This window comes from Oncorhynchus mykiss, chromosome 26, assembly GCF_013265735.2.
Source record: "Oncorhynchus mykiss isolate Arlee chromosome 26, USDA_OmykA_1.1, whole genome shotgun sequence".
NCBI classification, from domain to species: domain Eukaryota; kingdom Metazoa; phylum Chordata; class Actinopteri; order Salmoniformes; family Salmonidae; genus Oncorhynchus; species Oncorhynchus mykiss.
Window position 1 is genome coordinate 36,691,213 of NC_048590.1, and position 17,607 is coordinate 36,708,819.

The window sequence follows — 17,607 nt, forward strand, 5'->3', positions numbered from 1 at the left end:
TTATTATAATTCCCTATGGATAGTTTGATGATCAGTAGTAAAGTAGTACAACATTTGGTTAGTTTGCAGTCCTCTACATTTTCTTAGAATGTCAGATGAATCTTTGTCTTATGCAAATTGTAAGAATGTCAGTGTGTAGTGTGCGTAGTGGTACAGTACCGTGGTTGTGGTGTTCACTATTGTGTTTCAGACATACCACCTGCCTGCCAGGTGATGTGGTTGAGTGGACTCAGAGGCAGCTGTGCCACCCATGGTACAATGGTACAGTCTTGGGCAACTCAAGGAAGTTACATTAATTCATAAGTACACAATCCCAGGCATGCCACTCCAGACAGGCAAAAATTGTAAAAAACTATGCAACCTTAGTTTTCCAACTCCTTGATTTGCAGCAGCCCTCTTCAATTTGTTAAAGTCTTCAAGGAGCCAAAACCAAGCAGATGATTTTTGTGTTAGTGCCATCACTCAATTAAATGGGAAAAATCTCCTATGTACCTTTGAGAATTTGTGAAGGGAATTGAACAAAGCCTATAATAAAGGTAACCAATCTGCCGAAAGAATTAAACAGTATAAAATGTATCTCTTCTCTGCCTCCCTTCTTCCTCACTATAGCATCACAATAAAGCCTTTTAATTGACATATTAAATAAGGATATCAGGAGAAAAAACAGGAGTCTCAAAGGAGTGTGTTTTGTGCTTGGCTGGGCCTTGATGCAGTAGCACTGTTCTCCTAATCAGATACTGTATGAATGCATGACTGGGAGAGAGGGGCCCCTCTAATTGGCTGTTTGTATATGTGTGTGTGTGTGTATGTGTGTGTGTGTGTGTGTGTGTGTGTGTGTGTGTGTGTGTGTGTGTGTGTGTGTGTGTGTGTGTGTGTGTGTGTGTGTGTGTGTGTGTGTGTGTGTGTGTGTGTGTGTGTGTGTGCCTGCACATTCTTGTTTATGTGTGTGTGTTTGTCTGCCGATGGCTCTGCCTCCTTCAAGGACCTGGCAGCATCCCATTGGTATTCACCCAGGGTCACGGTGTGCTGTTCTAATAGTGACGCACCACACCATTAGTGTGAGAGACCCCGGAACCTTGCATTTCCTTAACAAGGGGGACTCTCTCTCTACACTGGGCTGGACTTGATCCTTCCAAGGCATGTCAAACGTCCCCAGAGCCCCTTCTTTACAGGAAAGACACCTTGAAATATGTTTGCTGCTAACATCTCGATATATAACGTACAGAAGAAGAAGTATTTCATTCCAATAATCATTGTTTTGTAACTGATCCTGTATCGTTTTGTAACAGGTTTTCATCTATTTAATTGGCTTAATCTATTTTCATCTGTAATTGGAAACTTCGGGTGCAATGAGATAGCAACCCCTTTTAATGTTTTGGCTCGGTGTTCAATCTTTTATGAAAAAATAAGTCAAATCATCAGATTTCAGTTAATTATTTATATTATCCCATTTTATCTTATCAGTTAAATTGCACTGAAATGTACTCCGCTTTCTAAATCAAAATGGCTCAAAGTACAGTATCAGGGTATCACAGATATGGTACATTAGTCGCTTAATTAATCAGAATTTGTCACGACTTCTACCGAGGGTAACTTCTCTCCCTGTTCGGGCGGCGCTCGGCGCTCGGGGTCGCCGGTCTACTAGCCACTACCGATCCCTTTTTCTTTTTCTGGTTGTTTTGTCTGTGTTCCTTTTCACACCTGGTTTTCAATTGCTTTGATTTCTGTGGGTATATAGGGCAGCTGTTACCTGCCGTAATTCGTGCAGGATTAGACTTGTGTGTATTGCGTTCGATGGTATTTGATGTTTGTTGTTTTTTTCGCATTTACGCACGTGTATGTAAAGTGTCGGAACTGTGTTAGTTCCTCCTGTGTTTGCACGATTATTCGAGAGCGTAGTTTTGGGATTTTTGTTCTGTGCCATTTGCATTGCTGGACTATTATTAAACACGCTCCTCAGACATCCCTGCTCTCCTGCGCCTGACTCCTACACCTCTCACCAAGACGCATGTTATCACAGAATCCTGCACCAATATAATTATGGAGTCAGCAGGAGCGGACGCACTTCCAGGGTCCGTGGAGGAGCGAGTTCAACACCACACGGCAGTGTTACACCGACTGGGGACCGCCATGGATCAGGTGATGGCGACGATGGAGAGATGGGAGAGAGGTGGCCTTCCCACACCGTTATCAGCTACACCCCAACCAGTACCACTACCCTCTCCTTCATTGCCTGAGCACAGTGGAATTCGACTCGCCCTCCCGAGGGAGTATGATGGGACGGCGGCCGGGTGCCAGGGCTTCTTACTCCAGATGGACCTATACCTGGCGACCGTTCGTCCGGCTCCTTCGGGGGGTGAGAGCGTGAACGCCCTCGTCTCCTGCCTCGCAGGTAAAGCCCTGGAGTGGGCCAACGCGGTGTGGAACGATCCTGACTCGGCGAGGGACCACTACCCAGAGTTCACCCGCCGCTTTCGGGCCGTGTTTGATCACCCACCTGAGGGTCGAGCGGCGGGTGAACGGCTGTTCCATCTGAGGCAGGAGAGGAGGAGTGCTCAGGACTTTGCTCTAGAGTTCCGGACCTTGGCCGCTGGCGCGGGATGGAACGACAGGGCCTTGATCGATCACTATAGGTGTAGTTTGCGTGAGGACGTCCGTAGGGAGCTGGCCTGTAGAGACACCACCCTGTCTTTGGACCAATTGATCGACATGTCCATTCGGTTGGACAACTTGCTGGCGACCCGCGGACGTCCAGATCGGGCTCTGTCAGTTCCATCTCCCAGCTCCACCACTCCAACACCCATGGAGCTAGGAGGTGCTTCAGCGAGGGCGACCGGAGGAGGGGGCCTTTCCTGTGCCAGCTGTGGTCGCAGAGGGCACACTGCTGACCGGTGCTGGGGGGGTCCCCCCGGGAGTCGAGACGCCAGGCCGAGCACTGCCCGGACACCTCAGGTGAGTCGGCACCAGGCTCACCCAGAGCCCCCTGTTGGTCACGTGTATGTATGGATTGTTTTTCCTAAATTTTCCCCTCTTTCCCGGCATAAGGCGCTAGTAGATTCAGGCGCAGCGGGGAATTTTATTGACCGCGGTTTAGCGAACAGGTTAGGGATTCCCCTTGTTCAGCTGGATAAACCCTTCCCAGTGCACGCCTTAGATAGCCGACCATTAGGGTCAGGGCTAGTCAGGGAGGCCACGGCTCCACTGGATATGGTTACGCAGGAGGGTCATGAGGAGAGAATTAGTCTCTTCCTCATTGATTCTCCTGCGTTTCCGGTGGTGTTGGGGATCCCCTGGTTGGCCCGTCACAACCCCAGGATTTCGTGGCAACAGAGGGCTCTACAGGGGTGGTCGGAGGAGTGCTCAGGCAGGTGTGTAGGAGTTTCCATCGGTGCTACAACGTGGAGAGTCCAGACCAAGTCTCCACCGTGCACATTCCCTCAGAATATGCCGATTTGGCTATCGCCTTCTGTAAAAAGAAGGCGACCCAATTACCACCTCATCGACGAGGGGATTGTGCGATAAATCTCCTGGTAGGCGCTGCACTTCCCAGGAGTCACGTGTATCCCCTGTCACAGGAGGAGACGGTGGCTATGGAGACATACATATCGGAATCTCTGGGGCAGGGGTTCATTCAGCCCTCCATCTCACCTGCCTCCTCGAGTTTCTTTTTGTGAAGAAGAAGGAGGGTGGTCTGCGTCCGTGCATTGACTATAGAGGTCTAAATTCCATCACGGTGGGGTATAGTTACCCGCTACCTCTCATTGCCACGGCGATTGAGTCATTTCACGGAGCACGGTTTTTCACAAAACTGGATCTCAGGAGTGCATATAACTTGGTGCGTATCCGGAAGGGAGATGAGTGGAAGACGGCGTTTAGTACCACATCCGGCCATTATGAGTACCTCGTCATGCCGTACGGTTTGAAGAATGCTCCAGCAGTCTTCCAATCTTTTGTGGATGAGATTCTCAGGGATCTGCACGGTCAGGGTGTGGTGGTTTACATCGATGATATTCTGGTCTATTCCGCTACACGGGCCGCGCATGTGTCTCTGGTGCGCAGGGTACTTGGGAGACTGTTGGAGCATGACCTGTACGTCAAGGCTGAGAAATGCTCGTTCTTCCAACAGGCCGTCTCCTTCCTTGGATATCGCATTTCCACATCGGGGTTGGTGATGGAGGATGACCGCATTGCAGCCGTGAGTAATTGGCCGACTCCAACCACGGTAAAGGAGGTGCAGCGGTTCTTAGGGTTTGCCAACTACTACCGGAGGTTTATCCGGGGTTTTGGGCAGGTGGCTGCGCCCATTACGTCACTGCTGAAGGGGGGGCCGACGCGTCTGGGGTGGTCGGCTGAGGCGGACAGGGCTTTTGGTCGCCTGAAGGCTCTTTTTACCTCGGCTCCCGTGCTGGCGCATCCGGACCCCTCTTTGGCATTTATAGTGGAGGTGGACGCATCCGAGGCTGGGGTTGGAGCCGTGCTCTCCCAGCGCTCGGGTGCGCCACCGAAGCTCCGCCCCTGTGCTTTCTTTTCTCAGAAGCTCAGCCCGGCGGAGCGAAACTATGACGTGGGGGATCGGGAGCTGCTAGCTGTTGTCAGAGCCCTGAAGGTGTGGAGACATTGGCTTGAGGGGGCCCAGCACCCTTTCCTCATCTGGACTGACCACCGTAATCTAGAGTACATTCGGGCAGCGAGGAGACTGAACCCTCGTCAGGCAAGGTGGGCCATGTTTTTCACCCGATTTAGGTTTACCATCTCCTATAGACCAGGCTCCCAGAACACTAAGGCAGACGCACTGTCCCGACTATATGATACGGAGGAGCGGGCCATTGATCCTGCGCCCATCCTCCCGGCTTCTTGTCTAGTGGCACCTGTAAGGTGGGAGGTGGACGCAGACATTGAGCGAGCATCGCGTGTTGAGCCCACTCCACCACAATGTCCAGCGGGACGGGTGTATGTTCCGCTGGAGGTTAGAGACAGGTTAATTTGGTGGGCTCACACATCCCCCTCCTCTGGTCATCCGGGGATTGGGAGGACGGTGCAATGTCTTAGTGGGAAGTACTGGTGGACCACTTTAGCCAAGGACGTGAGGGTTTATGTGTCCTCCTGCTCAGTGTGCGCTCAGTGCAAGGCTCCTAGGCACCTGCCCAGAGGGAAGTTACAACCCCTTCCCGTTCCACAGCGGCCTTGGTCACACCTGTCGGTTGACTTCTTGACCGATCTGCCACCGTCACAGGGCAACACCACAATCCTGGTCGTTGTGGATCGGTTTTCTAAGTCCTGTCGTCTCCTCCCTTTGCCCGGTCTCCCTACGGCCCTACAGACGGCGGAGGCCCTGTTTACTCACGTCTTCCGGCACTACGGGGTGCCTGAGGATATTGTTTCTGATCGGGGTCCCCAGTTCACGTCCAGGGTGTGGAAGGCATTCATGGAACGTTTGGGGGTCTCGGTCAGCCTGACCTCTGGGTTTCACCCCGAGAGTAATGGGCAGGTGGAAAGAGTGAACCAGGATGTGGGTAGGTTTCTGCGGTCGTATTGCCAGGACCGGCCAGGGGAGTGGGCGAAGTACATCCCCTGGGCGGAGATGGCCCAGAACTCACTCCCCCACTCCTCTACGAACCTGTCGCCCTTCCAATGTGTGTTGGGCTATCAGCCGGTCCTGGTACCATGGCATCAGAGCCAGACCGAGGCTCCTGCGGTGGACGATTGGGTGAAACGCTCAAGGGAAACCTGGGAGGCCGCCCATGGGTACCTTAAACGGGCCGAAGCACGGCAGAAGGCCAGTGCCGACCGCCATCGCAGCGAGGCCCCGGTGTACACACCGGGGGACCGGGTCTGGCTCTCGACCCGAAACCTGCCCCTCCACCTGCCCTGCCGGAAGCTGGGTCCGCGGTTTGTGGGGCCATTCAAAGTCCTGAGGAGAATAAACGAGGTGTGTTATAGGTTACAGCTCCCCCCGTATTACCGTATTAACCCCTCGTTTCATGTGTCTCTCCTCAGGCCGGTGGTGGCTGGTCCGCTTCAAGAAGATGAGGTGCGGGAGGTCCCTCCGCCCCCCCTGGACATCGGGGGGGCGCCGGCGTATGCAGTTCGGTCCATACTGGACTCGAGGCGTCGGGTGGGGGGTCTTCAGTACCTCGTGGACTGGGAGGGGTACGGTCCGGAGGAGAGATGCTGGGTGCCGGTGGAGGACGTACTGGATCCTCCTATGCTAAGGGAGTTTCACCGCCTCCATCCGGATCGCCCTGCGCCTCGTCCTCCGGGTCGTCCTCGAGGCCGGCGTCGTCGCGCTGCGGGAGCCGCGCGTCAGGGGGGGGGTACTGTCACGACTTCTACCGAGGGTAACTTCTCTCCCTGTTCGGGCGGCGCTCGGCGCTCGGCGTCGCCGGTCTACTAGCCACTACCGATCCCTTTTTCTTTTTCTGGTTGTTTTGTCTGTGTTCCTTTTCACACCTGGTTTTCAATTGCTTTGATTTCTGTGGGTATATAGGGCAGCTGTTACCTGCCGTAATTCGTGCAGGATTAGACTTGTGTGTATTGCGTTCGATGGTATTTGATGTTTGTTGTTTTTTTCGCATTTACGCACGTGTATGTAAAGTGTCGGAACTGTGTTAGTTCCTCCGTGTGTTTGCACGATTATTCGAGAGCGTAGTTTTGGGATTTTTGTTCTGTGCCATTTGCATTGCTGGACTATTATTAAACACGCTCCTCAGACATCCCTGCTCTCCTGCGCCTGACTCCTACACCTCTCACCAAGACGCATGTTATCACAGAATTGTAAAATACATATTCTCATCCACAGATACATGTTATAACTGAGACACAGGGGATCTAAACTAAACCACAACTCAATCAACAGGTGTACACATGAAACAGAATACAAACAGTACTCATATCACTACTAAGCTGTCTACAGAGCAATTACATAATCACATTTAAGCTTTATTTGAACAAAACACCTCATGAAATTCACAGTAGCACAAGGACTGAAATGACAACCCATGGAATCTGTTCTCATCTATATTTAACTTCTGCAAATGTGAAAAAGGATGCCATGCCAGTGTTCTACTGAAATGTCTGCCATGCCATTGTTCTACGGAAATGTTTAGCACGCCATTGTTCTACTGAAATGTTTATCATGCAATTGTTCTACTGAAATGTTTAGCATGCCATTGTTCTACTGAAATGTTTAGCATGCCATTGTTCTACTGAAATGTTTAGCATGCCATTGTTCTACTGAAATGTTTAGCATGCCATTGTTCTACTGAAATGTTTAGCATGCCATTGTTCTACTGAAATGTTTAGCATGCCATTGTTCTACTGAAGTGGTCTGCAATATCGCTATATTCTTTAAGTATTCAGCAGCGTTAGACAAGTGGTTCTGTCCAGCAGTAAAACATCACAATTACACCACAGGAGAAGTGCATAAACTACTTATTAGGACAAGTGCCCTAATATACTACTATTCACTCTTAGAAAAAAAAGGTGCTATCTAGAACCTAAAAGGGTTCTTTGGCTGTCCCCATCGGAGAACCCTTTGAAGAACCCTTTTTGAATAGGTGAGTAAGCCCTATTCACCCACGCTTCTCTTACCAATGATCTGCAGGCTTTAAAAGCATAAAGCTAAAAGTTGGCAGACAGAATTGCAGAACAGAGTACTTTGACCTTATTTCCAATAAGGAGTATAGTTCTCCTCTTATAGCAGAGCTGGGGAACATTGACGACATACACTCTTAGAAGAAAGGGTTCTTCAGCTGTCGTAGGAGAACCCTTTTTGGTTCAGGTAGAATGCTTTTTGGTTCCAGGCAGTACCCTGCCTGGGTTCCATATAGAGGCATTTCCCTAGAGGGTTCTACCTGGAACCAAAAAGGGTTCTCCTACGACAGCTGAAGAACCCTTTCTTCTAAGAGTGTATGTCGTCAATGTTCCCCAGCTCTGCTATAAGAGGAGAACTACACTCTTCATTGGAAATAAGGTCAAAGTACTCTGTTCTGCAATTCTGTCTGCCAACTTTTAGCTTTATGCTTTTGAATCCTGCAGATCATTGGTAAGAGAAGCGTGGGTGAATAGGACCTACTCATTTTTCAACCAAGGAAAATTGGCCAAAGATGTTGCATTCACTGTGCTTACCTGCATTTTGCGATCGCTATTGAGACACCACTTATCATAGCAGTTTCATGGAGTGTTTCACCTTCAGCTAGTAGATTCATACACAGAATTCAAGGACAACCTAACCCACAACACAGACCCATTCACTCTCTCCACAATAACATTTTACTGCAGTGTAGCATTAGCCTAAAGATACTTAATTTAGCTGCTCAGTACCATGATTTAATGCTTTGCATTTCCATTCAGGACTGACAGGGTTCAATAACCTTTGACTTACCATCGAAAATCATCAAGAGACCGCCAATATCCTGAGAGTTTAATTTAATGTTCAAGAATGGACTTCGCTGAAGGATTATCAATCCTTGACCTTAAGATTACTATTATTAATATGTATATTTTGGAATTGGAGCTCAGTGTTTTAGCCTCCGTGATAGAGGTCAGTGCTTTAATGAAAATGAAAAGTACAGTAGCTTTTGCATCCACCCATTGTAGCACAGAGTAGGCCTAAACCAAGCACTCAATCCTTTTAACAATCTACAGGATCAATGTTAGCGATGCTGTTTTGTGCACAGGCTTATCCACCTCCTTTTTGAACATTGCTATGGGCACAGCCAAACAACGGAAGTGATGGATTCGACTTCCGCTTTACTTCCCTACTGTCAATTTATAGAGCATAAAAGTAAACAAGTATAAGTGTAATGATAAACATTAGGATACATAGCCTAACTATAAAATGTTTGAGCATCCACAATAGAGGAAAGTTTACTGTTTATGTACAGTCCTACATCTGTCAATCAACCAATCAACACAACCTAGCCTACTACACACTGTCTATTAATAAGGTGGTAACACAAGACCATTCATGAAGTCTCCAACACACAGATACTGGTCCAGACCATCCATGAGGTCTCCAACACACAGATACTGGTTCAGACCATTCATGAGGTCTCTAACACACAGATACTGGTTCAGACCATCCATGAGGTCTCCAACACACAGATACTGGTTCAGACCATCCATGAGGTCTCTAACACACAGATACTGGTTCAGACCATTCATGAGGTCTCTAACACACAGATACTGGTTCAGACCATTCATGAGGTCTCTAACACACAGATACTGGTTCAGACCATCCATGAGGTCTCTAACACACAGATACTGGTTCAGACCATTCATGAGGTCTCCAACACACAGATATTGGTTCAGACCATCCATGAGGTCTCTAACACACAGATACTGGTTCAGACCATTCATGAGGTCTCTAACACACAGATACTGGTTCAGACCATTCATGAGGTCTCTAACACACAGATACTGGTTCAGACCATTCATGAGGTCTCCAACACACAGATACTGGTTCAGACCATCCATGAGGTCTTTAACACATTGGTTCAGTCCATTCATGAGGTCTCTAACACACAGATACTGGTTCAGACCATTCATGAGGTCTCTAACGCACAGATACTGGTTCAGACCATTCAGTGCTTTCAGGGTGTGTTCATTGTCATAGTGATAACTGCAGCTAATACTTTAATGTACATGTAGGCCTAATGAAGAATAATATAGTAACTCGTATTTAAATGTAGCAATTCAACAACAAACACCATTTAGCCGGCACATTTTAATTTTTTATTTCACCTTTATTTAACCAGGTAGGCCAGTTGAGAACAAATTTTCATTTACAACTGCGACCTGGCCAAGATAAAGCAAAGCAGTGCGACAAAAACACAGAGTTACACATGGAATAAACAAACGTACAGTCAATAACACAATGGAAAAACCTGTATACAAATGTGCAAATGAAGTAAGGGGGTAAGGCAATAAATAGGCCAATAGTGGCGAAGTAATTACAATTTCGCAATTTACACTGGAGTGATACGTATATGTGCAGATAAGGATGTACAAGTAGAAATACTGCATATTTTACAGCATGTCATTGCCTTGTTGCTCAAGTGGTTTGCAAGTGATTTCCATTTTTCCAATGGTTGACAATTCCTTTGGGTCTTCTTTTCCACTGTGGTCATTTCTCTGTCTGTCCTGTGCAACTATTTACAATGCATCAGTGCAGCAATGTTATCATAGTCGGCCAAAAGTGATCACACCAACTCACTTTCTCTCCTCAACTTTCCCAGACAGTTAATCTGGTGTCACGATCGTCGTAATGAGCGGACCAAGGTGCAGCGTGAGTATAGTTCCACATATTTTTAATCTCCGTTGTAATGTTCGTCGTTGGGAGAAAGAGAGGAGGACCAAGGTGCAGCGTGGTAAGTGTTCATCTTGTTTTAATAAGAAATACTGAACACTGAACAAAACAATAAAATGACAAAACGAACAGTCCTGAACGGTGAAACTAAACACAGAACAGAAAATAAGCACCCACAACTCAAAAGTGAAACCAGGCTACCTAAGTATGGTTCTCAATCAGGGACAACGATTGACAGCTGCCTCTGATTGAGAACCATACCAGGCCAAACACAGAAATCCCAAATCGTGGAAAAAAGGACATAGACAACCCACCCAACTCACGCCCTGACCATACTTAAAACAAAGACATAACAAAAGAACTAAGGTCAGAACGTGACATCCGTGAAACAAACAAAGCAATAAACAACGTGACATCATGCCGTGCATACAGGCAACTAAACACAAACAATATCCCACAAAACACAGGTGGGGAAATGGCTACCTAAATATGATCCCCAATCAGAGGCAACTATAAACAGCTGCCTCTAATTGGGAACCATATTAGCACCAACATAAAATTAGACATACTAGAACACCCCCTAGTCACGCCCTGACCTACTATACCATAGAGAACCAAGGGCTCTCTATGGTCAGGGCGTGACATTTGGCCTATGCTGTAAGCCTGTATGCTGTAAGCCTAGTATAAGGCTCTTATGCTTAGTATACATATATGCGTGTATATATATATTTTTTATAAATGTCCAATAGCTTTCATAACCTATAACTTTTCCTGGGATTTCAGGAGAAGAGGAATAGTATATTGCAGAGAGGCTTGTGTACAGCCTATATCCTGTTGCCCACGGAAACAGCTGGAAGTGAGAGGCTAGTGATGTGTAGTCTAAGTAAGAAGCTAAATATTAGCTAAATATTAGGCCAATGATTAACTAAATATTAGAGTTACAGGCTAAATATTTACCTGTCAAAGTGCTAGAAAAATAAGTTAACAGATTCTGAAATGGCAGATCTGTAATGCGTTACTCAGGCTGCGGCTCTGGTCCCCTTGCTCATCTATAGATTACGCCTACATTTAAAAAAATATATATTCTACCTGGGCTACAACAACACAGTGCAATGAGGAATGTACTATTGTTATCAAGTGAGTCAAAAATTATTGTCTATAGTCCGTAAACTGCAGTAGGGGTAGGCCGTCAATGTAAATAAGAATTTGTTCTTAACTGACTTGCCTAGTTAAATAAAGTTTTTTTTTTAAAGTGCCAGGCACATTAGCAGGCCAGTAATATGGTGTATTTTGTCATAATGTATTGGCTAACAGAAATATGCTAGTGCAGGGATTTCTAGTAGCACTCATATGGATTATGATAATGCACAATCATTGAGGAAGTTGTATCCATAGTTTCCCTGTTTGGCTTCTGTGTTTTAAAGTGTTAAAAAATACTAAAATGTCATAGAATGTTTTCACCACATAGGTTATATTAAGACCAAACTCTTTGTGTTTCAGACCCTTACCCCCCTGTATCACTGTGAAACCTTGTTCTATCTCACAGTATCTCAACTGTCAACAATGATACTCCTAGCCTGGTTCCAGATTTGTATGTGCTGTAGCCCTAGCAGTTAGAACGTTGTGCCATGCAAAAAACACATTTCCATTTCACCCTCTTTGACTTGTATTGCCAACACCATAGGAGTTGGACATTAGACCATCTTTAAACAGCCCATAGTGTCCGTGTTGAATTAATGGGACATCATCTGCCACACCATATAACAGCACCACATGAGATAGGGGGGTAGTCCCCCCTGGACCCTCACCGGCCTATCACAAGCCATGATCAATCATCTCCCAACACACCACCTGAAGTATGGGGCCCATTGATTGGCCAGCCAGATCTCCATCAGAAGGTTTGGAAGGGGGATTGGATGTGTGCTCGTGAAGGTCCTGCGGTTCTGAGTTCTCTGACGAAAATTCTGTTTGTAAATCCATTTAAGGAGGCATGTTAGGTTAATAAAAAACAATTGAGACAGAACAAGGGGAAGAACTTTGCTGTGAGAAAATATCTTCTCTTCTTTCTGCTTCCTCTGGTTTGAAGGCAGACAGAATTGTTTTGATAGACACAACGCATAAAGAGAGAGAGATAGAGGATGGGAGCACCCTGGGATGGGAGCAGTAATGTATGCAGACGGACTCTCTCATCAGCTGCAATCCCACTCAGAGTTAGGTACATCAGAGACGGAAGAAAGGTGTATAATGAGCGTGCTTCATTGTATTTACAGTTAGATCTCAATTCAATGTCTTCTGATAGCACTCGTAAGTTCGCTCTCTCTCTCTCTCTCTCTCTCTCTCTCTTTACAGATATTTAAATTCCAAACCCAGACGAGATCAATGGGCCCTGATAACCTGTTCCATGCAGTTTTCTTTCTGTCTCAAAGGAAAAGAAGAGATCTTATATTTAAAACATTATTATACATTATGCACTCAGATCATACATTATTAAACCTGTGCTGCTGATGTACACTGCAGTGGCGAGATGAAGCAATGTGCTTTCCATACAGAGAGAGAGAGAGAGAGAGAGAGAGTGTGTGAGAGATTCGAGGTAACTAGCTGCCCATAGATTTTCGCTTCGCACATTGTGGCAGAATAATAAGCATCAGTACACAAAGAGAGAGAGAGAGATAAAAGAAAGACAATAAACAATTTGACATCTATGGGTTGCAACCAGGAGTGCTTGCCTGCATTGTGTTTGGCTTGCATTGCCTGTTCTATGATGATGGGGATCGGAGAAGAGCTAGAACTCGGATAGTGGTAGGGGGGAGAAAAAAGTGGAGAAACTCACAGATCCTGAGGGTAGATGTTGATTTGAAGGAAGAAAAGAAAGAATAATAGGCTTTGATGTGAAGAAATAAAAGCAACCAACTCTCAGCTTTGATGGTTGAATGTCAGGAAACAGCCGACTAATTGGTGTTGTAATCTCCAAGGAAACAGTTAGGCTGAGGCTTTGTACCCCACATATAGGGGTGATGGGGCTGTATATACCCAACACTTTGTACCTCAAATCTACTGGTTAAAGGGATGATGGTGATGTATACTCTGTGGCTGAAGGTATACCCAATACTCAATACCTCACATTCATTGGTTTTAGGGGGCTGTATATATATGGGGCTGGGAATGGGGCTGTATAATCTCCATAAACTCTGTGGCTGAAGATATACCCAACACTTTTAACTCCACATCCACTGACTATAAGGGATGAGTGTAGATATAGCTGTAATTTATTGAATTTGACATGCAGGTCTAATGTTGATACCAGATGATGTTAGGATAGTAATGGTAAGGTACAGTATTTAGCTAGTTGTGAGTTGCATCCAAGAAAGACTTTAGTATACAGGAGTCATAACATTGTTAAAACAAGCTGAATATGTCAGGTCAATGCTTTCGACTTGAACAGATTGATTTAAAACACAGACATTCCACAACAGGCTGCTTGTATTTATTTACTTTTCCCTAGCCGTACCTTTATGATCAAATTCATTATTTACTATTCAGATCATATTAAAAATGCAACTCGGCAACAACACACTCACTCTCGCTGCATGTAAACATTTTGATTTCAGGCCCTTTATAAACAGCAATTTAAAACGACAGCATCACCTTGACAGACTCAGCACTGAGCTTCAACAAGCAAGCAGGAACAGGGAGAGCTAGTTTTATTTGCTTTCAATGAGAGACAGGAGAGAAAAGAAACTTGCTAACATTTGTTTTACAGCAATGGAGATATTCCTAGTAATTAAGTGTCTCTGTACTATAAAAACATTGATAGTACAGTAATGAAATAAGCCATGTTACCACTGAGGCCTTGGACTCCAGGACAGGAGCTAGGACAGTAATTGTAAATGAGGAGGCAGTTGTGTTACCCCAAGCTCCATTAACATTTCATTTCCCATGAAAGGCATTATTCAAATTAGGTTAAATCACATCAGTTAGCCTGCTTGGCAATGCAAAGATTCAAGTGACTATGACTGAGGTGAGATTTCCCAAAGTCTAGAATGTGCCGTATGTCATTTATGAGGGTACTTCATATTTAGAGCATAAAATATACTGGTGATTCCTGGCATTGGGCCTTCATGTATTTGTAACAGTATAAAGACAATGGGCCATAGAAATTCACTATAAGACCTAAAACCTTTTTTATCCCTCTAAGACAAACCTTTCTTATTGCTTTACAAAATTACTAGAAATATGATATAGCGATTCTTGAATTGAATTGACAAGCTAGGTAATGGGTCACAATGCCAGATCAAGTTGATTGTAATTTCATACATTTTGGGTCCCCCACTGTTACCTGCTCACTGAAAAATAATGGGTATTTCTGCTCTCCAGTTCACCCTTTGAGTAACATTAGAAATCACCAATACAAAACGCCTCAAATCTGATGTTACTGGGCACCGGTATGTTCCGTCAAAATTGTATGAAAATATCAATGTCAAAGAAGTACAAGGCCAGCCTCAGCATTTGATCCAGCCCTCCTGCTTTGCCCATGCACTGTACACCCATAAGTCACCCTGGTAACACAGTGAGTGTTGCATGTCTTAACCCTGGCTACGGGAACATCAATCGGATTATAGTGAGTATGATTTCATGATACTTGGTCATTAGTAATCTATGATAAATAGCAGTGAGAAGGGAACAAAGCCATGTGTAATATTAGGTGACTCTGTGTTATTAGTGCTGAGAGAAACCATTAGTGAGTTGCCTTAACCTGTTTTAATGAGGTCTCTCTGCTCATGGAGAAAAAAAGGCTGATTCATGCATATGTTATAAAGGAGCCAGAAAACGCAGGCATATTGTAGGTCTAACCACGTACAGAGGTGTTAACAATACGGCCTCTATCACTGCTGCTTTACTGCCATTTCTACCTCCATGGAGGACGTACTGTATCACTCTTTGTCAATGGGCATCTCAGGGTTAATATACAGCAAGCCAACATTGTCTCTAGGCCCTAAATTAATGTGCTAACAACAATACAGTACCACAGAATCAGCTATTCACACACACACAGACATACACTCACACTATGTTATGTTCTTCTAACCTCGTGGGGACCTAAAATTCATTTCCATTTAAAATCCAATTTTCCCAAACCGATAACCCTAAGGTCCCCACAAGGACAGAAGAACCAACACACTACTACTACTACAACTACCACTAATACTTCAACTTCTACTACTACTACTACCACTACCACTAGCACTACTACCACTACCACTATTACTACTACCACTACTACTACCACTACCACTACTACTACCGCCACCACACTGCCACCACTACTACTGCTACCACTACTACTACGACTACGACTACCACTACCACTACCACTACCACTACCACTACCACTACCACTACTACAACCACTACTACCACTACCACTACCACCATTACTACTACTACTACTACCACTACTACTACTACTACTACCACTACTACTTCTACCACTACCACTACTACCACTACCAAACTACCACCACTACTACTACTACCAATACTACCACTACTACCACTAGCACTACTACCACTACTACTACCACTACCACTACTACTGCTACCACCACTACCACTACCACTACCACTTATACCCCTACTACAACTACTACTACTACTACCACCAATACTACTACCTCTACTACCACCTTTACCACTACAACTACCACCACTACTACTGCTACTACTACCACTATCAATACCACTACTACCACTACTACCATTACTACAACTACTACCACTAACACTACACTACCACCACTACTACTACTACCACTACCACTACTACTACTACCACTACTACCACCACAAACACTACCACTACTACCACTACTACTAGTACTACTATCACCACACTACTACCACTTTAACTTCTACCACCACTATTACTACTACCACTACTACCATTACTACTACTACCACTACCATTACTACTACAACTACTACTACCACTACTACAACTACTATCACCACTACCACTACCACCAGTACTACTACTACCACCACTACCACTACTATTACTACTACTACTACTACCACCACTACTACTACCACTACCACCACCACCACCACCACTACTACTACTACTACTACTACTATGACTATGACTACCACTACTACCACTATCACCATTACCACTACTACTACTACTAACACTACTACTACCACTACTACTACTACTACTATCACCACTACTACTACCACTACCACTACTACTACTACTACTACTACCACTACCACTACAACCACTACTACTACAACCACTACTACCACTACCACCATTACTACTACTACTACTACTACCACTACTACCACTACCACTACCACACTACCACCACTACTACTACTACCACTACCACTATTACCACTACTACTACCACTACCACTACCACTTCTACCACTACAACTACTACTACTACACTTCTACCACTACCACTACTACCACTACCACCACTACAACTACTACCACTACTACCACTACCACTACTACCACTACTACTCACCACTACTACTTCTACCACCACTACCACTACCACTTCTACCACTACTACTACTACTACTACTACCACTACCACTACCACTACTTCTACCACTACTACTTCTACCACCACTACCACTACCACTTCTACCAGTACTACTACTACTACTACTACTACTACCACTACCACTACCACTACTTCTACCACCACTACTACTACTACCACTACCACTACTACTACTAATACTACTACCACTACCATTACAACCACTACTACTACTACTAACACTACTACTACCACTACTACTACTACTACTACCACCACTACTACTACCACTACCACTACTACTACTACTACTACTACCACTACCACTACAACCACTACTACTACAACCACTACTACCACTACCACCACTACTACTACTACCACTACCACTATTATCACTACTACTACCACTACCACTACTACTTCTACCACCACTACCACTACTACCACTACTACCATTACTACTACTACCACTACCATTACTACTACAACTACTACTACCACTACTACAACTACTATCACCACTACCACTACCACCAGTACTACTACTACCACCACTACCACTAAAATTACTACTACTACTACTACCACCACTACTACTACCACTACCACCACCACCACCACTACTACTACTACTACTACTACTATGACTATGACTACCACTACTACCACTATCACCATTACCACTACTACTACTACTAACACTACTACTACTACTACTACCACCACTACTACTAC